This window comes from Buteo buteo, chromosome 20 (assembly GCF_964188355.1).
Source record: "Buteo buteo chromosome 20, bButBut1.hap1.1, whole genome shotgun sequence".
Taxonomy (NCBI): Eukaryota; Metazoa; Chordata; class Aves; order Accipitriformes; family Accipitridae; genus Buteo; species Buteo buteo.
Window position 1 is genome coordinate 18877582 of NC_134190.1, and position 22860 is coordinate 18900441.

General features: G+C 37.5%; 1 long non-coding RNA gene across 1 annotated transcript in view; it reads right to left on the minus strand.

The window, feature by feature from the left end:
- Window positions 1-3209: 3209 nt before the first annotated feature.
- The window catches only part of LOC142042459 (uncharacterized), a 59723-nt gene continuing 40072 nt past the window's right edge, over window positions 3210-22860 (minus strand). Inside the window, exons 2-3 of the long non-coding RNA XR_012653780.1 lie at window positions 7827-7962; window positions 3210-3302 (exon numbers count right to left, since the gene is read on the minus strand). This is a non-coding gene — a long non-coding RNA (uncharacterized LOC142042459). The remainder of the gene's footprint in view (window positions 3303-7826; window positions 7963-22860) is intronic.

Here is a 22860-nt window from a genome sequence, read left to right on the forward strand (position 1 = left end):
TAGCACCAAAAGTGGTAAATAATTGGCGTTCAGAGTTTGGTATTCATCAAACTTCACTTGTTCCTGTGAAGTTTAAATGTTCTATTTAATCTGTTACTTTTCTATCCTTGTAAGCCTGTCTAGAGATTTCTGAAACTATGTATGTGTCTCAGCTGTAGCTGCAGGACTGTGGCGCCCATCTTCACAGACATTAACTGACAGTCTCGTCTCCAATGTCATTAGCAAAACTTTATTGTTGCAGCTCTGTAGACCTCATCATTCAACAAAGGAAATTATAAGGTAACAGTTACATTTCATATTGATTTTGATGAGAATTGGATCAGACCTTGATTATCTGGTAGTTAAATTCTCATTCTCATTACATACTTCGTACTCGGAGCTCAGGCAGTTTCCTTCCTTTATTGACTTACAGGGGCTGTTACAGACTGTTTAAACATGAGTCAGCAAAGATATCACGATAAGGTACTTTTCACAATGCATCTGGGTTTTTTTGACAGACATAAGCCACCCTGACGTTTCATGTTCTGTACCCTTTTTTTAACTTTAAGTTTAAAATCTTATGCTTTCTAGATAGTACTTCACAATCATGTTAGGGACTGATTCCAAGTCTGCTGTGGTCACTAAGATGCTTTTCATTGACTTCATTAGAGTCTGAAATAGGTTCATAATCTCTTTCAGGCTCCATGTCATCTCTTTTGTGACTTGGCTTTTGAGGTCTTACTTATAAGAACTTTTAAGCATGAATATGAGGTAAATGCATAAAAAAAGTAGATGGCAATGCACTGATACAAACTAGACATAAAATTATGTCTAAAGACAAGTATCGTGGATCCCATCCCCCAGAACACTGGAAAAAAATACTGCAATCCACATCTATTTGGAAACACATTAATCTAATTTTTCCCAGTTTTCAGAAGGCTTTTTTTTTCTTTTTCTTTCTTTCTTTTTTATCTTGAAAGCACAGTAAATCTTGTCTATAATTTATTTTTGAAAGGGCTTTAATCAGTTAAAAGGTCTGAATAGCATAATTATCAGAGTGGAAAGTGTGTTTAATCACTTTTTGAAGAGTGAAGTGGGCTTGATGGATTTCCTTTAATTAAGCTTTCCAGATGACTCAGACAATATAAATATTTTTTGAAACTTTCCTCTATTATGTTCTGCAGCAGGTAAGTTAGGTCAGTAAACACTTCCAGAGCTTCAATTAAGAGGGCAATATATCACTCTATACCTCACAAAAGGGAAAGACTTATTATGCAAGGAAACAGATTTGTGCAGCCAGCTTATTATCTCTTTATATTAGATTATATTCCCATCTTCACCAAGATGAGCTAACCTCAAAGATCCTTCTTATTAATAAAAAATCACAAAGATAATGAGAAATGTCATTTTGATGACATAACCTGGAAGAAAAGAAAAAGAAAAAAAAATCCAAATATAGTTCTGAAAGTGGAAGAGGCAGCCTAAAAATCACTAGATCGTTACAAAAAAAGAATTTCAAAATAATTTTGTACTTTTTTGAACAATGCTTATTTTTATCAGTGAAAATGAGTATAGGCATCATTTTGCCAGCATCCAGCATATTTGGCCTGGGGGAATTTGATGACAGGAGGTGTACAGATACTGTTATGTGAATATTTTGTACCAGCTGTCTACTCAATAAGTGGCCAACACAAAATTTTACACTGTGATTTGTCATTTATTGTGAAAGGTCTGTGGCTACAGCCAAAGTTCTTTCCCTGATTCTTTATCCTTTGCTTTAATATGAAGTATTTTATTTTTAGACCGTGATGCTGGTATTACACTCCACTGACTGGCTCAGGGTTAAAATATATACCTATGACTGAGTTTTTTGAAAAAAAAGGAACACACAACATTCAAGTGCATTCACTAGGTACAAAACCTGAGCATTAAATGAAAAATGCATATATTTGTATAGAACCTATTCACAATAAAGAACCACAGCATCAGCTTCTTTATTGAGATGAAAAATATTTTAATGATAAAATGTAACACATGCAAGGTATATATCTCAAGTATTTTTTTAAGACCACTTAAAAAATCAGTATAGTGTGTACCATCATGGGACTAGTAATTATGTGGAAATGAGTTAACAAAAAGCAATTTTAAAGGAAATCTTAGATGGTAATATAGAAGAAGGAATAATTTTTAGCAAATTATTTATTAGACAATTAAATCTCTTTTTCTGCTTGTATAATTTGCGAGCAGACCATAGTTTTCCCTAATGAATTGTTTATTCAAATGTATTCAACAAACGTCTTTCAAAAAATTTTGCTTTATAGACTGTACATCTTCAAGATGCACCCATTGATTGTGATTGACCCAATAAGTCAAAGTAAATTGCTTCTTTTCCCTGACTGAATGTCCCCACAGGACATTTTCTCTGAGAGTGTGAAATCCTGGGAAAATCTTCAGATAAACATAAGCTCTTATAATTGCATTTAAATGAATAGCACTGGAATGGTTTAAATATATATATATATATATATATATATAGCATCTGGCCTTTGACTTTCAAAGGCACATGTATGCTTTTGGGAACCTTGCTTGCTGATATGGTCCTGGAAATTAAACACACAAATAAATCCAAGCATGAGAAAATTACTTCATTATAATATTTAATTAATATTTCAGAGTTTTTCTCTGTCTCTTAGTGAATATCGCAGAATTTTCTCTCGTTTTCAAGACCATCTTTAAAATTTTATCTTCAGTATCAATAAGAAGAAAATAATGGCAAGAACTCATCACATTTAACATGTGACTTCCCTTTTATTAATTGCACTGGAATACCAAAATCACTGGAAAAAGAGAATGAAGGAAGAATCACACCCATATGCCTTTGATCCAGCCACCACAGGTAACATGTAGCTTGATAAACCGTTCAGTTCTTATTATATTTTTCTGCATTACTCCACAGAGAAGAATGTTTTAAAGACAGTTAAAAACCAACATATAGTTGTTCACAAAGAAGTATTATTGTCTTCTTGAAAAAGTTGTCTCAGAGGCTCATTAGTCAATGGATTAGCAGCCCTTACAATCAAAGACATCTACTATCATGCAGATAAATGCATTACAAATACCCATTTTATTTGATTCTTCTCATGTACTACTGAATTTACAGCAACTCACTACTATTAGTTTTGATAGAAGCTATTTCTTGATTTATTTAACTTGTTAAAGACTGCCATTTGATGTGCAATTTATATCTGCTAAACATGCCTTAAAAGCACAGGCCCTTCTCCTGGAGTATGTGTGGAGCAACCATGTTCTGCAGCAGAAAAGAGCTGTAAGGGACAGATGAAGAAATTACAAGTAAACATTATGAATTTAGCCTTTAATAACTTTTCCTCTTTATACATTTTAATTTTTTTTTATCAAGATCTATACAGTTATATAAAAGTATGGGAAACCATGCAGAATGGCATTCATATCAAACACAGTTCCCCCCCCCCAATGTTTTAAGGTAATGTTCAGCTGGTTTTAGTCAAACTTGAAGGCATATCTTCAACCTACTTCATTTTCTATATTATTTTCACTAGAAAAAGCATTCAATATTACTTTTCCTCAAGCAATTACTACAAGAGAAACCATGCTTTTCATTATGAAGAATCTACTGTCCCTCCACCCCTGTGGGTCCTAGATTGGTTGGTCAGTTTTTCTACCTAGTTATACACTTCGTTTTAAATGACACATCTGACAGATATCTAATAGAACTAAACCCCCCAGCACAGGTAAGTTTTTGACCAATATCTAACTGAAACAAAAGAAGACTCTGTCACTATTTTCATATATGTTGTATACAACCTATATGAAGTGATCCTTTAATGTCAAAGGGGTTTTTCCTACTCTCTAGGGAAAAAGGAAGGGAGTGAAGAAGCACAGAATTTCATTCATGAATTTGTGCCTTCCAAGACTAAGAGCAAGAAAGCCTAAAAGTGCCTTCATACATTTACTCTTTAGTTCCCTAAAACAATATTGCATTTGTCTGAGGTAACGATTTTTGCTCTCGACATCATCTATGAGAAGAAGTTATATCTACTATATATTTTGGTATTTGCACCTTTTGTTCTTTCGGTATATTTCTGTTTTTTTCTCCAGAATTCATAAGCAGTCCTGGACGAGGGGTGCTGCTCTGGAGCTGGCCCGACCCACAGCGGAGCAGCAGATCTTGGCGCACAGCACCTTTCCTGAGGCATGGAAACACCAGGGCAGCGGAGACACCCTCCAGGAGCCGGCAAGCGGCTCTCACAGGAGATGCTGATGAGGTCTGGGCATGGCCAGAGCAACCACGACCATCCCCGCACCTATGAAAAGCAGAGCGCCAGCGGGCAGGAGCACCGCGAACAGGGCGGGCGAACAGAGCACGGCACGGCGGCCGGGGAGTGGCACGGCGGTTGGCACGGCCACGGAAGGGCGCGCAGGAAGGGCATGGCCAACCTACCGGCTCAAGGGGTGAGTTCAAGCGGTGGTCGTCACCCTCCCAGAAGGAGCTTAGCTATGGCATCCACCCGGCAGAAAGCTACGCTCTCTGCGCTCACCAGAATGGATGGGGCAACGCAGAGAGAGCTCCCAGGAAAACGTGCAGCCTTCTAGGTCTCAGGCTGCGCCAGAGCCCTTCGCTGGTAGCAGACGGCAGCGGTGAGAATGGCTGTGTGAGGTGTGACCAAATGGATGGCCTGCTCAGCCTGGGGGCAGAGCTGCCAGAGGAAGGAGGAAGGTTAAGGAGCATCAGGGAGTCTGAGAAAGAGATAGACTGGTGGAACCACGCTCTGCCCTCTCTGAGGCAGAAACAGGAATAGCCACCAGAAAAAAAAAACCAAACAAGATCAAGGGCATCCTGTATCCCCCCCACCAGGCTGAAGGCAGTAGCTTAGAGGAAAGGAGTGAATGGAGGCAAGTCCACGCTGGAGGCGGAAAGCAAACCCCTCCTTGCCCACCTCGCCTTCCTAGGTGACTCTGTACAACAAGTATGAAGCTTTGGATGTGGAAGGTCCATCAACGGATGATGTGGATGATAGTCCATCTACACCTTCATGCCACTCAGTAACTTCCATTTTTTATTATCAGCAATAATCTTCCCAAAATACCAACACATACAAGATCTTTAGAAACAGTGTTTGTCATGTCAGTCAGAGAGACTAGTGAGTACTGAACATTTAAATTCCTTTGATAAATTTGTAAAACTTGCTACCCAGGATTCATCCAAGCCTTTCTTTTTATCATCACTATTTTACCCTATTAGAACATAAATAGAAATAACTTAAAAACCAAGAGCCCAAATCATCCACTAGCATACCTCAGAATAAATCCAGTGCTAAAACCTTTTTGTACAGCTGAGATGTACAGATGTCCCCATTACTTTTTGCACCATGAACTTGCCACATGGATGAGCAGTTCTTTAAACTACTCTCATGCAAGCTTTGCACAATTGTTTCTGAGAGAATTGTAAATTGTTGGTATAAAAATGATTCTATTTGCTAAATTCAAACAAAACCTGCCTTTTTTATTTTGGTTTGGTATTACCCATATATTTAGATATATGTGAAAAAACAAGATTTTGCTGTTTGCTTTAACATTCAATCAGTGATTCGTCATTTAAAAACTTATACTACTAATTCATAAATTCAGTGAAAACCCCTTAAGATCTGTATTGTTTAGTCATTCCATGAATATTACAGTAATAAACTTATTGATTCAAGTTTAGCACTTAGCTAAAAGGCTTGTTATAGTGCTGACAATATTTCAATAAGTCAATAAAATAAGGAAATACAGGGTAAGTCAGTCAATAACTTTAACAATGTCAATTTGTTTGCATGCCAAACCTCCAAATCAATCAAATGTGCATGCAAATAGCTCTATTAAATCTAATCTGGATTGAGAAGAGAAGATACTTAAGCGTATAATGAAAACTGAAGCTCTTCTTTAATTATCTGCATAAAGTGCATCACCATCAGCATAAAAAACACAGTTAATACTCGTTGGGTAACAATCAACTGCTTAACCAATGACAGTAATACTAAATTTCTTCTAAGATTTATGGTCCTGATTGAGCCAAGTACCTAATTTCTTGTCTAACTTCAAGTAAAAGCATAGCCTGTTTAAAGATAATGGAGCAAGCTATGTAGCTGTTACAAAAGATGAATGCTTAAGAAACTCACTGAAATGTACTTCATAGCACGGAGGAATATGCATTCTTTCTTTTTGATTGTGTATCTTGTCAATAAGTGAACTTTAGCAGTCAACGTGGATAAACATTTAACACTACATAAATGTAGACATCAGTCCTTCAGGTGAAACCATTAACGTCAAAACCTGCACCTTTAGAAACCTAGCAGAGAAGATCTTTGAAACAAGCATTTGGGTGGGGGCAGGCAGGGAAGGTGAAAGAGAGGAAGATAAAGGAAGAATACATGTTTATACTCTTTATTCTATTGTTTGAAGGTAGCCTGACTAGCTTTTGAGGTTAGTATCTCTTTCATTCACGATCATGAAATGCAGTTCCCAGTGTTTGTACTAACAAATGGATTGTGTAAATCTGGAGTGGCTACATACTTCATACCTCACTGACAACTGTTAACTAGTTCTTGCAGTTAGATGGACTTCATGATACTTTGCATACACACTGAAGCAACTACAGGAACAGAATGAAAAAACCTGAGCAAGATCTTTTGAGCTATGGTTTAATCCAGGAGTTCAGCACCCAGGAGGTCGGGGAACTAGCTCAAATATTTTTTCTGCATGAGTCACCTGAATCTCTAGTGTGTATGTGCTCACTAACAAACTACAGAGTATTTTGAAGATGGGGAATGGGCTTTCTAATTCTGCCTTGTTGAAATTTTCATTATGCATATATAATTAAATATTTATTGGATAGTAAATAGACTGATGTAATGAGAATTACTCTAGCCTCATAACAAAAGGAGAGACCTGAGTTTCAGTTCCTTTTCCAATGAATGCTTATGGGTTTCATATTAAAGAATTTCATATTAAGGTATTATCAAAACAAAGGACTAGAGTGCAATTCTTATTATTCCTCCCTAACCGGTAAAGTCATTCTCTTTCTGATTCAATGAATATTTAATTATTTCATGCAAAGCTGAAAACTTCAACAAGAATATGCCCACCCTTATTGTATTCCATAAGCTTAAGTATTTGACTATTCAACTCAACCATTACGTAGGAGGAAAAGATATCCATAGAGATGTCCATAGAAGACATGACTTGTGCTTCAGTCTTTCATGTTTGGAAAAGCGCTTTATCAAGTGAGCTTTAGTATAAAAGCATGTGATATCACATAGTCTTGTCCGACATTTTCATAAGACAAATACTAAAACTCAGCGTATTTTAATCAACACAGCCCCCATGGAGAAAAATACTTCTTGCCAGAAGGGTGTGCTATTTTGTGGGAGATATGTAAATCCAACACATAGTTAAAACCGAAAATATGCTCTTATCTTCAGCAATTTCCATTAGTTGCTTCTTGCCAACCAAACATTTTGGGATTCCATTCAAGCTCTATCTTTGCCTTTTTAATAATTGCTGTGGACAAGGTGGAAGGGATGCTGTTTCCTCCAGGCACCACGAGATCAAAACTGCAGAAAAGTGCTGTGTCACCTGACTTTAGCCATCCCGTTCTCTTCCTTATACTCCATAAGACATTTCTTTCAATAACAATAAGATTTAACACTTACTGTCTTCATAAGCTCCACATTTGACTTCTCTGTAAGCTGAGCTTACACTGCAGGGGTACACTCTGCAACGTACCTCAAGACCCCGCATCCCAGGTGCACGCTGAGAGCTTATCTCACCTGCATGTGCCCCTGCTTGTCCTGGTTCCTGTGGAGGGATGCCTAGATTCAGAGAAGAGAGCTGGTATGTAGTTCTGACTTGCATCTGTAATAACCCCCAGCGACTACTAATGAAGGTTCTTAAGTAAAGAAGAACCTAGAAATGGAAAGGAAGAAGAAAAAGGGGTAAGTTGAAGAAGTGTAAATGCTAAGAATTATGCAACAGAACAAATTATTCAGAAGTGTAACAGGTGAGCAGAAAAGATTCACAACAGAAATTACATCTATTCGTGAGGATGAGCAGCACTACTCAGAAGGCTATGAACAGAAGGGATCTCTTTCACCTGTGTATTTTTGGGCAGCAGCATTAGATTTACCATTATACTACTGAGAAAAAAAATGTGAGGAAGTTTGTGTAATAATTGCTGGAGATGACTTATTGATATGTCTACCTCTTATGGGAAGGTAAACCTTCCGGGTGGAAAGCAGTAGATATGCAAGGAATCTGTTCCATGGTAATTCCCTAAGCAACACAACCTGCCACCTTAGATGTTAGCAACACCAGGGGGGCTTGGTACGCTGACTCTGAGAGAAACAACACGGAGGGTGGAGCAGAGCAGAAACACCGCGGCCAGGCTCTGTGGTATCACCGCAGGGGTGGGAACTGGATGGTATTATGGAACTGATAAACCGCATAGTTGTTATCCTGAGCCAGTCCTGAACAGCAGTTATTCATTTTCTGTCAAAATCATGTCCTCTGGGTGCACTTTGCTCATTATAGTCTCATTATAATACCAAAACACACCTCCATCCCAAAGGCTACCCGCCTTCAAGGTGTGACCACCCCTCACTGAGCATGTGCTCTGAATTTCTCTAGCTTATACCTTTAAAAGTAAAGCGAGGAGATTTTATACCAATCATAATAAAGGTATGTATGACTAGAGTCACTCAAACTCCACCTAAAAGTAGGAAAATAGTATAAAGGAGCTTAAGAGAGGGAGAAATGTCAGGGAAGATGCCATCATAGACAAGTCGGGAGGACATCACCGGCTTCTGGGATCAGTCGGCAGGCTGAACCTCTCTTCCCCCCCATAGGGACGCCTATTGGGTAAGATTCAGACCCTCAGTTATACTGAGTGCTTCCCTGGGAAACTTAGAAATCTCTGTAGAGTTTTTCCATAATTTAGTGTGCTTGTAGTCGACTGTATTATTATTTGCATGTGCTTTGCAGACAGTGTATTTATCAACTGCAATCCAAAAGAATCTGTACTTCTGTTGCTTTAATAAACTGTACTATTCATTAAAATCTAGCCATGATAGTTTGTTGAATGCGACCACACTTCTTAAGTCTGGCTGTTCTAGTTCATTGAACGCGACTAGATTGAAAGTATATTACGCTATTAGTGCATCCATAATCATGATAGTTCAATATATATTGAATGCGACCAGACTTACAGCATTGAACTGGGTATCACTCAGAATCTAAGCCTAGCTACCCCCACCCCCTCTGATACCTGAGGACAAGCTGGAATGCAAAAAGGGCTTTATTTTCTGCCAAACTTCTTTACCCTGTAACGCAACAGAAGTTATAAGACTGCAGTACATGAAAAATGTGCTACATGAAGTTACACTAAAAGTGCTTAAAGATGATCGTGTTCATGTTAGTGTTTCTATGATCTAAAATGGAGGGAAGCCACTACACCACACAGTCTCAATGAAAAGACCAAAGCCGAACAAAACATGTGATGCTTCAGAAACTACAAAGCAATGGACATCAGTTAGAAGGTGACCCATACCAACTGATATAATGGATTGGACTTCAGCACAGTGCATGTCTTCCTAGAAATGGAGAGATATATGGGTAAGTGGCCTTTAAGACACTTGTGCTGAACCATAATACTCCCTATTGAACACCATGGAGCATTCCAACTGTTCTCAGTGTTAACAGTGTGATGGATTATTAAAACAGAAATTTCATTGTGTGAACATCACTATTTCATGAGGATAAAAGCTGTGGCCTTATCAGTGTTCTCATAAAAACTGTGCATTCATTTATAACACCATAATTGTTCCTTCTCCATATGAAAATACGGAGAAATATTGTACAGGATCAAGTCCCAAGTGGCATGTCAACAGCATCATCGGCCAATCTCTCTAATTCAGAAAAAAAAAAGTGGAGCACCTCATTTTGCATGTCTGATCAAGTTTTATTTGATTATTTTTTTAATTGTGGATAGATACCAATGTTCTATAGTTAGAATAAACAGCACTACTTCACTTAAAAAGAAAAGTGAAAGGAATCTAAATCTTTGAATTAGACCTCAGCATACATTAAATGGCTTGTAAGTCAGAGAGATAATTGCATTTATTACAACTTCATCACATTTTTTATTCATACAAATTGGAAAACTTATTATCATTTTGGAGATGTTAGGTTAGCTGTACTCAGTTCTCTTGTTGCTAAAAGGATATAGTGCAAAATGAAATGTCTCCTAAAGCTTTTTTCCAGTACACAGACTAAATGAAGTGTAATTTTCTGATAATTACCTTTAGCAATACAAGCTACATAAATTTTCAATATCAGTACACCGTACTTTGGTATCTGAGCCTTTGATGACAAATTACATTTACTTTTAATATGTTTTATTCTGTCAGATCATAAGAGGACTATCTGGTATCTGAAAGTTCAGGCTTCTATGCTTACTTATGTATGAACATCCTCAAGACTGATTGCAGCAGTGGAAAAAAATCAGACATAATGACAGCATATCTAGTGACCTAAATTTTATCTTGGCATCAAGATATGCCCTAACTGATTAGTCCTAAACTACATCTAATAGCTAATATCTGTCTTCTATCCCACAATAATGTCAACATTTACCATTGCCTAGATGTTCTTACATGAGTAAGATTTCATCAAATATTTACTTAAAGTGTTTTCCTCTGCATTTTCTATTTTTGTTGATGTTACATTTCTTGGCTCAGAATCTATCTATCTTCTAATAAAAGTAAAAGGTCTACAAACTCATCTGTCTACAGGAATTGGCCACCACAGAACAGCTCCTGCTTACAAGAGGAGTATTTTTAACAACATGTTGGTAAAACCTATAGGTGTTAAGGGATGGAAAAACTAGGAGACTTAGCAACTGCCATTATGGTAAGAGAACTAACTGGTGGCTCAGATGAAAGAAATGCAATGTGCTTGTTCACTGCTCAACAGTTTCTCTCCCTAGGTTCACCCTCCACAGGTATAGGGGCTGCAGATTGGTTTTGGTCTCCCCTCTTGCTTACATGAGCAGCTAGTCTCCATTCACCTTCAGAGAAGTAACATTAAGCATGTGTCAGCCTTTTCAGAATACAGACCATAATCTCATGGCTAGCTGATAACAATATATATTAAAAACTTCTCTACTGTAAGGACATTGCACAGTGCCATTAGCAAAAACCTAAGCACTGGCTCCTTCTTTTACATTTGCTCACTTATTAGAATATCTGATTTTTAGACATGATCATCTTTCCAGGGACATTTGCACATTTAACATTTAAAAATCAATTTCATTTTAAACATATCACCTCTATTAAATTCAAACCAAGGTATGAAAATTCTCCTATCTATATTCTAGTGTTTTTATGAGTGTCAGCAAAAGGCAAAAGTATCTAAGTTGGAGTTGTAGTTTAGCTCTGTCTCAAGTAAACCTGTTGGATGCCTGATTTGCACGAAGTTTCCTAGTGATGGCAAAAAAGTCCAATTGAATAGTTAGCTGACATTAAAGGAAAAGCAGATAATTCAAGTTACAATTTATCAGATGTGACCTACAAACCATGTAGGCAATAAACTTAGAGCCATTAAGGTAACTTTTTTTTCCAATTGATTTTCATAAAATGGGAAATTTTGCTAGCATTTTAAACACACCTAAGGGAGTTAGGGACCCAGATCCCAGTGAAATTCTTCATTCTGAGTATAACGAGATTAAATCCCTTAGGCTGTTTTGGAGAGCTTAATCTTGATGTTTTAGCTTAAACTACAGTCATTGAATATATAATACAAGTTGCCTGAAGACATGATGGTGTTCTATTCAGCTAATAGAGCACTCCAGTCTGAAAAGAAATGTACATGGATTATTTAAGAACCAGAGGAATATTATCTTCCCTTACTGTATGTTAGAAATATGCATTAAACCTCAAATGGTTCTGTGCTTAAAGTATAACATTCTAAGAGCTTTATCCTGCTGTTCCTCCATATATTGACAAAGCACTTAAAGCTGAAATGATGTAACTTTGGGGAGGGAGGGGAAGATGGAATCTGATGACAAAAAAAATATGTTCTTGCACTGCAGAGTATAAGTCAGTTATTATACACAGATAAAGATTTATCATTTTCAAACAAAAAAGAAACATGGCCTGTATCTGGACTGACTGAACTCGGGGGGGGGGGGGGGTATTTCTTCAACCAAAATGTTTTAATTTATTAAGAGTATTTTTTTGTTTCCTGAGTTATATTTTACTTTTGTGATCAAAAGGAAATTTCAAAATTTTTTGGCAAAACCTAACTAACTGAAGTCAAAAGCAAAGCTTCTAGTGGTTTATTTAGTGATTTACCCCCCACAATGCCAACCTAGTTCTAACCTATCTATCTTAGAGTTCAGTTTCACATGAACCATTCATTTTTGTAATCCCTCCCACAACGCAACTTCTTTTGTTTTCTACCAACACTTGTATAAACACTACAAAATAGTTAGGAAAATGTTCATACTTTGGTTTGAATCACAGGACAGGTGCAGGACTGTTCAAGAACACAGGGAAATTAGCATGCAAAAATACGTAGTGTGATCTGGGCACAGTAAGATTCAGAGAAGAGTTATTCTATCCATATTAACTCGGTCTACTAGTACAAGAAACTTTTTTGTCCTGTTAATTCTATATCAAGTAGATTGTCTTTTGTGTTATTTTCTTACCTAGACAAGCTTGTTGAAAATTATTAACCAGTAATAAGGCTGCTAGGTTGCTTTACCACTGCCTGCCCACTCCTAGAGTGGTGTTGCATAATATACACCTTGGGGACTGATTCCCTTTTATGTGGTTTTTGATAAGATCCCACACTGACAATGGCAGCTTCATGGATAACAAACTCCAAGCTGGATTTTCAGTCTGATAATGCAACACAGTAATTCCTTTTTTTTTGTTTGTTTGTTTGTTTGTTTGTGTGTGTGTGTTTGTTTGGTTTTGTTTTTTTTTTCAAAGTGGATGCATCTACATTAGTGTTTCAGTTAGGATTTGAAGTGTGCTTTTGAAATGAATCCGTTGATAATACCTACTCTGCTTTAAAGCACCTTATAGAGAAGTCTCAGACCACACAAGCTGTTGGATGTATCATTCTTTCATCCTTCTGGATGAAACTAAACAATACAACAAAGTCCAGGAGGTACCCTTATGCAATCCACCTGTTAGGGGGCATTTATCCCACGGTACTGGACTAGAGCTAGAATAAAGAAAAAAAACATGGAACATAGAGATGATGAGTCCTCAGCACCACCTGGATTGCTCTATAGACTTTGTGTGTCATAATCCCTCACCACTGCTTCACTTAGATCTATTGCTTCCATAAATGTTCAATCACATTGAGTTGTGTTCACATTACATGCTAAAGAAAATGAAGCAAACAAAAAAATTATTCTAGGAAAACATAAGTTTGAGATTACAAAAAGTCAGAATCACTGTTGCAAAAGAAAAGCATCAAATATGAAGAAATAATTAAGACAGATGTGAAACTAATCTTTTATGTATACTTTATATAAGTATCTTAACAGAAGAAAAAGTCTCCATATAATAGTACTCTCTGTCTTTCCTGTGTAGAGAAAATGCTTGTTTGGAAGTAAAGATAATTCTGTAGATCAAAATCCCCTCACTTTGCTTCATTCTTTTTTCCATTTTCCTGCCTACTCAAAGACCAGAAAACTTTCTTTGCAAATTGCTCTTATTTCAGTTTTCTATATTCAAACATTTATAGCAAGTTGGGATGTGACAATAGAATAGCGGTATTACAGAACCGCTGCAAATCTGGAAGAGTTTGAGCATAGCGGAGACTGGTCTTGAAAACTGCATTTACTAGTATGGAACCTGGATGAGGAGGACAGAAGGACATTGTCATGGTTTAACCCCAGCCAGCAACTAAGCACGACTCAGCCATTCACTCACTACCCCCTACCTCCCCCAGTGGGATGGGGGAGAGAATTGGGGGAAAAAAAAGTAAAACTCATGGGTTGAGATAAGAACAGTTTAGTAGAACAGAAGAGAAGAAACTAATAATGATAGTAACAACAATAATAAAATGACAATAATAATAATAAAAGGAATGGAATATACAAAACAAGTGATGCACAATGCAATTTCTCACCACTTACCGGCTGATGCCCAGTTAGTTCCCTAGCAGTGATTCCCCCCCAGGCCAACTCCCCCCAGTTTATATACTGGGCATGACATCGCATGGTCTGGAATACCCTATTGGCCAGTTTGGGTCAGCTGTCCTGGCTGTGTCCTGTGCCAACTCCTTGTGCCCCTCCAGTCTTCTTGCTGGCTGGGCATCAGAAGCTGAAAAATCCTTGACTTAATCTAAACACTACTTAGCAACAACTGAAAACATCAGTGTGTCATCAACATTCTTCTCATACTGAACTCAAAACACAGCACTGTACCAGCTACTAGGAAGACAATTAACTCTGTCCCAGTGAAACCAGGACAGACATGTAATCAAATCAGTCTGTATGCACACGCATATACCATCTGCATGTGCACGGTTGCAGTTCTGTCATACCTAGCAATAAACTTGTGATTATTGTGCCCTCTAAGAGCAAGGTCAGGCCAAAGAATCTACAAGCTGCCCAAGGGTTTCTAAGAACAATGCATTCTCTCTTCAGCTTTGCTCCTACCCCTTTGAGGTCTGTGAGTCTTTGAAAGAATGTGTGCGCACTGAAACAGCATGGAAAATGATCAAAAACCCACAAGAAGGCATTTGACAGAGTGAAGAGAACTGTTAACCAAGGCCATTCCACAGAAAAGCTGCTTTAATAAGAACATGAGAATGCTTCAGTAGAGTACTGAAGTGCAGCTAGAAGCCCATGCTGCTTAGACCCTTGACAGCTAAAGAGGAGAAAACACTCAGCTGTTAGAGGAGCTTCTGGCTGTGGATTTTTCAGAATGGAATGATTCCACAATTAAAGGGGATGGATAAGCACTCTGATAATGAGCCATTAGAAAACCTCTAATGACACTTTTTAAAAAGTGCTGCTGATGACTGTACACTTCTGCTATGACTCATGACACTGCAAGGTGAGAACAGGACAACTGAACAGTCAAAAAGGATTCCACATACAGCAAGCAAGACATAGCCTCCCAAGTATCACACAGATGCTTACCAACATGTATAAAAGTCTTGGCATCTTTGCATCAAAGTCTCCAGACGATTCGAAAGTATTCAGAAGTGTAACAGTTGTGTGTGTGTGTGTGTGTGTGTGGAATAGTTAAAAATTGCATTTCAGGATTTGTCAGATCACAAGAAGGAAGTGACACAAATGATCATTTTCCTATTGAAGTATGATGGGAAGAAATGGGTTTGTGCAAGACTGAATTTTGTTTAAATGAGCATGCCACAACAATCCCAGAAGATTTTAAAGCTAGTATCACAAGCTGGATAAAGTCTATATACCTGGGGACAGAAGGTCAGTTGAAACCTAAACACAGAGTATGCAACTACTGGTGAGGTTTGGCAGCTCATTTGCAATACATATAGACTATAATAAGGTGTGCAAAATGGAAAGTGACTGGTTAAAGAATAAGGCTCTACAACCCACTGAAATTCCAGACCTGATACTGAAAAAAGGCAACATCATATTGAGTGACAAGTATTGCACAGCTTCTGTAGATTCCTGCTGCATTTCTTGAGATGGCGAGCATTTGGAAAATACTCGGGAAATGAAAGGCACAATTTCCAAGTATCTGACGTGACAGAAAAGAGGCACATAATACATCACAGCAGAAGATAAGAATCTGAGTACCAGATGCTTTCTGCTGGTCACTCAGAGGGCAATAGGAAGGGCAGTCAGCAGAAGAGATGCCTGATACTAATGGCAAAAGCAAAACAAAAGAAAGACAGTAAGAAGCTGGTGATATGTAATCACTATACATCATTGCAGAGTACAGATAGTAGGATAATAATGAAAGAAATAAGGATGAAAACACTGTTTTCTGATTAGAGGAAATACTGTCAGGCTAAACTAACTTTATAAGTTTCTGATTTTACAGCTCTTGTACTGCATTGACAATTTTTAAGGCTCTTTAAAGGGTGAACATTTGCATATCACACTGTCAGGCAGTTGTTGACGTCATTCGTGCAGTCCTATTTACCAGCACTTTCCTTCCTCCATTCTTTGCATTTTTTATCCTGTTCAGTAGAAGTCTGTCAGTCAGCAAACGTGCTAAGGCTGAAACTACCTTTGGGATGGTACGGTCACTCTATCATTGAAACACCTGGCAGAGTGCTGGCTTATACTTAAGCAAGGCTTAGAACTTCACCACTATGCATCATAAGTACAACTTACCCTTCATTTTACTTATATCAATTTGAGTAATAAATCATAGTTCCTTTACTGAGACAGAATTCAGGACCATTTTCTCATTTAATAGCTTTCATCTTTATGATGTTCTATATAATGGATATCACAGTACACTAATGAGTTTGCCAGCATTATCAGAAGATGTATCACCATCTACATAGTTCCTTTTTATCCCTGGAAAGACTGCATGAATTTATCAGTTTTATAATTTCTCTTCACTTATATGGATTATATAGATAAAAAATCATGGCTCTTTAAAAATACTTTGAAACATTCTTCTTATTTAGCAATGTTCTTAGTGTACAGTTACTGTTATGTTTTCTCATTAGTAGTGATATACTGCGTCTCAGTCAACAGTCAGTATTTGTCTAAGGAGAGTGTGACCACACACAAAATTATTTAATTTTAAAAATAGAATTAAGAACTGATCTACAGATTATGGGACTTCCTTTATTTTATTCACAGGATAATAATGCCCTTGTCTGTAATGCAGTATTAAAAACAATAGATTAAATTTCTAATGTCTCTGTTTGAGAACCATCCAATGTTTCTGTAAGGATATAGGATAAGTTTTTTTAATGAAAAGGTGTGAAATACATTAGTACATTTGAAATACAGAGGAACAAAGAAAGAAGATGGAAGATGGCTCTTCTGCAACAGACCTTTAAACAAGAATCTTGGCTTTTTTTGAAATAAAAAAAAATACTGGAAATATTATGTGGATTTGCAACTTATTTTCATTATTGTAAATCTTGTGCTTAAAATTGCTATCAAAACTAGCATTAAAGATTCTCTATCCCCAGTGGCATAACCTGAGGGAAGACTAGAACGGCAATGATCAGTGAGCCAAAACTGTCCAATATTTGCTAACAACATTTTGCAAGAGCTGCAAGACAAATAGTTTCTAGCACTGGTGCTCTTGGGAAGTACCTTGATAATGTTTCAAATTTTTGCATAAAAATTTGATTTCCACATTAGAGACAAAGACATGGGGAAAAAAAAAAGGATGATGCCTCTGAAAAATATAAAATAAGCTACAAACCATATGGTGCATAGAAAGTTTTGAAAAAATATTTTCAAGTTCTTTTATTATTTTTGTTTTATACCAGCCACAAATACTGATGCACCTTCAGCAGAGCAATTCACTCTGGCCTCTGTTCTGCACAGGCTTCATGCATAGTCAGCTTTATGCCCTGTGAATGATTCTGTTGCTTTGTTTCTTTATGTAAAGTTGTGTACAAACACCTTTGGGCAATCGTGGCTTTAGGAAATACAGTTGCATAAAGGGGAACATACAGCTATGAGGATTCATACTATCATTTCTTGCTTTCTACAGCTAACAGCCAGGAAGTTCCTATCTGGGCAAGCAGATTTGGCAAGCTTTTTCTTGAGTGAAGACTGTGAGATGGGAGACTGGGTCCCCTTACTCCAAGCATCTCCGATTCAAAAAGGTACTTAAGTGATTATATATAACCTGAGCCGGAATTTCAGTGGTTAATGCCAACAGAACAATTTCCCTAATTTACCTACCCACGGTGCTAGATACTTAGTTTTCCCCAAATAATGTACTTCAGCAAACTGAAGTTGATTTGTCACACACGTCCACAGTTCATGGACCATTGTGCAAAAAAATAATTCACGAGGTAAGAGTTAGCAAGTAATAGAGGCAGTCCAACCCTCTCTGCAGCCTATTTAGGGTACACCAACACCTATACCCATCCAAAAGAGAACTTCTCTAAACTACAAAGCCGTTTCCATTCCTTTCCCCTCCTTGTTCACTTGAATCTAAGACATGTGCTTCTCCTCAGCATTTCCTCATTACTGCCTCAAGCGGTGGAATTTGACACGTATCTCAGATTTGTCAGATTGATTTTTTGAGTCAACAACCTACTTCCCATCACTGGCATGGCTAAACCTTATGTTTTCAATGTAGAATAGAACTTTGATTACTATTCTAAGGACTCTTACTCTAGAAATAAGGCAACAGAAGAAGACAAGAAAAACGTTTCTCCTTTGCAATGAGCTTTACAAAGAACACTAAAGGACTGGGCAATCAAATTTGGAAAAAGGAGGAATCACAATGTGGACTACATCATGGTTTCCCAAGAGAGTTCATATTAAGCAGCAGCTGCCTTCTGGCTTTTCCAAAGGCAAGGGAGGGAGGTAATGCAATGATAACTCAAAGATAGACTTTCCTCTCTTTATTAACTAGCACTATTCCACAAAAGTTTAGGATGATACATTTGCAAGGCCACAAAGATAGTTACTGCTTACTTTGCCAGGCAAAATATATATGGAAAATAGTCTTCATGCCTGAATTTCCAAGAATGTTCAAGGATAAGGATATCTTTGTATTGACAGAAAATTTTATTCTATCTATTAAACACTGCAGTTGAATGTTCACCAAGAAATATCTAGACAACCAAATTCTAAGACAATAAAACTGGTACCAATCACAGTCAAATCCTACTTTTGTGCTTGCACCAGTAAGGCTAAATGAGGGCTCATATCTCTGTCTTAATGATGGCTGCTCCCAGCTTAGCAAAAGTACTCAGGATACTTCAATTATAAAATGCAATAGTAATGAGATTGACCAAAAAAGAAAGCTAGTTATGATGATGTTAGTCAGATAAGAGCACACAAAATAGATCATAATTCTGTATTCTTTCTCATAAAAATCCTTTTCTAACACATACACACCTGGCCATTCCTCTGCTGAAAGACAGCTATGCAGTGTGGTTAGAAAGAGTGAGTGGTTTGGATAAGGAATTTGACATTTTTCCCTATTCTTGTGACACTAAAATTCTCTATTTTCTTTGCAATTTTGGGGATAAAACCAGGATTGTCAATATTATAAATATATGTTTTTTACATTTTTTTTTCAGTTTTGTCTCATGTTAAAATATTGCTAATAACATTCAGATACATATAATACAAAACTTGAAATGCAGTACCATTGCCTCCAGATTTTTCCAGGCTATCCTGCTAATGCGACTCGTGGGATTTTTTAGAGCATAGTGAGTCTATCCTGGCATTCCTAGAGAAATGGCAGGTTTATGGATGACTGCATATACAAACAACATATGTTGAGTGATTAGAACGAACATGTCTAGAATTAGACATCTACCTTGTTGATCTTATTGCAAATACTCTTCTTTCAACCACACACCTCTCAGCTTAACCACATCCTCCTTCTTCCTTTCCAATCTCTCCATTTACATATTTTTCAAGCCCAGAACAGCAGATGAGATTGTACATGCTTGACTGAGTAAATATACTGGCTATTTCTTCTTACATTATAATTTCACCATCCCTCAGAGACTTGAGCATATAACCCTCCTTTAGTGTCACTGAAAATCAACTAATTTGAGGAAAACAACAGTAAAGTTTTTCTTTAAAAATCACTGAGTTTCCTCAGTCACCTATTCTGCTATCAGTGGAGGAAGCAGTCAGAGAAAAGAGGGCCCAGTTTCACCAAGCACTTATGAACTTGGTGAAATACAGTTATTTGCAGTCAGGATCTTAATTTTCTTTTTTATGCCCAAAGACAGTACCTGAGCTGAGTGCTGAGTGCTTATTGCAGGTACTTCCCATGTGATAAATAAATAAATATTCTAGCAAAGCTCTTAGAATCTGGGCAGAGAAAACAAAAAATGGTGGGAGGAGAAATGGGCACAGAGAGGTGAAATGATTTGTTCAAGATTCTCTGGCTAATTAGATTTGCAGCAGTGCACAGAAACTAGTATTCTGAAATCAGCATGCAAACCAGTGGATATTACTATCTTCTCTCAGGATAGTCTCACACATATCATAGGACAAGCTCACTCACAGCAATTCAAGATATGGAGAACAATGCCAAGATAAATTTTATATTACCTCTGCAAAGGCTAACTATTCCTCCACTATCACTAAAGATCTATTCACAAAAAATCACAGATGAAATACAGTTCTTTGTTGTCATTTGCATAACATTTATCCAGCTATTTACCTCTTGCATGAGTTTTCCCTTACCAAGAGCAGACAGCTTGTAAGAAGGTATTTTAAATGAAAGTGATATACATTTAAATAAAACAATTTTCTGAGAAGTAATTTACCCTTCCTACTTTACTAGCCATAGAATTCAGTAGTTCTGAGGTGCTGTACATAATGAATGCTAACCCTACAGGGCTAAGTAATAATTGCCATTTTTCTGTCTTAAAGATTGCAGCTATTATTTATTTATAGTATAATATACTCGAGTTGTCATTCACCCCATGACCATGCCACCAACCACCTTTATTCTACAGTATAAAAGAAAACTGCTCAAGGGATAGATTTCTATATGCAAATTACACGAAAGCTATTAAAGCAACAATTGCTCATAATGCCGAAATATTGAGGATGGTGAGGCGAAGGCCATGGAGGACAATGACAGAATCTCAGCTCACTTCAGTGGGGTCTGTCCCAGATTTTACTGTGTCTCAAATCCACACTGTAAAAAGCAATGCTACTCTTCATGTAACTGTCCTGGTTACCTTTCAGCATCTTTCAGTGTCTTTTCGCCAGCTTCGTTCCTGGCTCTGGTTTATTTGAAGAACTGGAGAAAATGGCTCAGACCCATCCCTGCAGGAGGTGACCGCCTAATTCCTGATGCTGCAGTGGACTTCCAGGCCACACAGCAGTGGGGCAGGAGCGCTTGTTCCTCTGGGAGATAACAAAATCAACAACTTAAACTCTGATGTTTAAAGCCTCCCCCTCCCCGCCTCATAAAACACACAAACACGCACATGCACACAACTGCACGAGGTAGCTGAGTTTTGTCATGTATTATCAGAGTCCTCACACTGGGAACTTGTGCAGTGATTGCTTTCACCTTTTTCTCTAAATGGGGGTGTGTTTGTGTGTGTGTCTCCATCTGTATTTTAGTATATCTATACATAATAAAAATAGTTACTTGCTAGCTCTAGGATAGATGGAGAAGCTATCAGTGTGCCATTTCAATGAAGAACTTTTCTCTGAAAAAAAAGAAACAAAGCAACAACAATTTCAGATTCTGCTTAGGGGCTGCACAGCCAATTCAAATGCATCCTGAGTGGCTTTAGTACATTTTCTGAACTTCAGGTCTGTATTTAATACGACTATTTCTATTTTTCAAATGAAGATGATTGAAAGAAACAGGCCAATCATAAATTCTTGATGCTAATAGACCTTTAACTCCTATCCAACATAATTTTTACATGTTCATATGAATACATGCATTTTTCATCTATTGTTGCTTAGAATATAAGATTTTAATACTAAAAATATTAACTTGGGATGTTAAAATTTAACTATCTTCATCCTGATGCTGCAAGTTATCTAAATACCAACCTCATAGTTAGATAATGAGATACCTAAATAATCGTCAAAGACTGTAACTTCTAGACTGATTTTCATCAGCACTGAACATTCCCAGCTGGATCCAAGAATATCCAATGCCTTATAAGATTGTCTCTTTATATCTGAGCTTTAGGTACTCAGGCAAATTTCCTTAAGAAAAAAATTAATATTAATTTACATTAATGAAATAATCTTGCTTAGGAAATCATTAATTTGTCACACAGAGCGGAAGACCACTGCTTAGTGTTTACTTAGTCATGTGTCAGGAAACTCACTCATCTACTGAAGTAAGCATGTGATTTGTGTGGGCTAATTCCAAACTGAAGGACAAGAAGTCCCTTTCTCCTCCAGGAAATACTGGTGGAAGAAGGCTTTTCAATGGAAAATATTTCTCTGGAAAAGATTTGGTTAAATCTCTTGGGGAAAGAGCAAGGAGCAGTGAGATCCATTGCTGAATGAATGGTAGATTTCTCCCAATCTTCTCTCTTGAGCTGAATGTAAATTCCCTGCATCTGTTCATGGAGCACTCAGCCCTCCCAATTTTATCAACCACCAATGCTGTAGCTTCAGACAGGCTTCAGATCTCCTGGCTGTGCATACCCACTGAAGACCCACTCCCCAGAAGGTTAGTTCTCCTTGTAGTACTTTACTCAAAGAGCCTTCGAGGAGATCCAAGAAAAGGCCATTCATCTTGGGCTTTGATGTCCTCAGTACTGTAAACTCTCCAAGACAGCGTAATGGTAATGCATGGTTCTTAGCTTCCTCCTCACCAGTCCCACTCTGAAGACATGGGACCCTACAAGGAGCTCTTGCAGGAAGAAGGAAAGGCAGAGATTTGTCTCAGGACTAAATGACACAGCCAAAACAGCACTGTTCTTTTCAGACCTTTTTTCAAAGACTTCCAGATTTTGCTGTTGTATTGCATTTTAACTGTAGATGTAATTGTTCTTACAGACACATGCAGATCATTTATGACACTAAGGTCACAGACCAAATTCTATTATTAAACTACAAATCCAAAGCATTTTACCCCTCTGTAGCCTACAGGGCAATGTGACCTTCCAGTATCTGAGAATATGAGAAAAGTT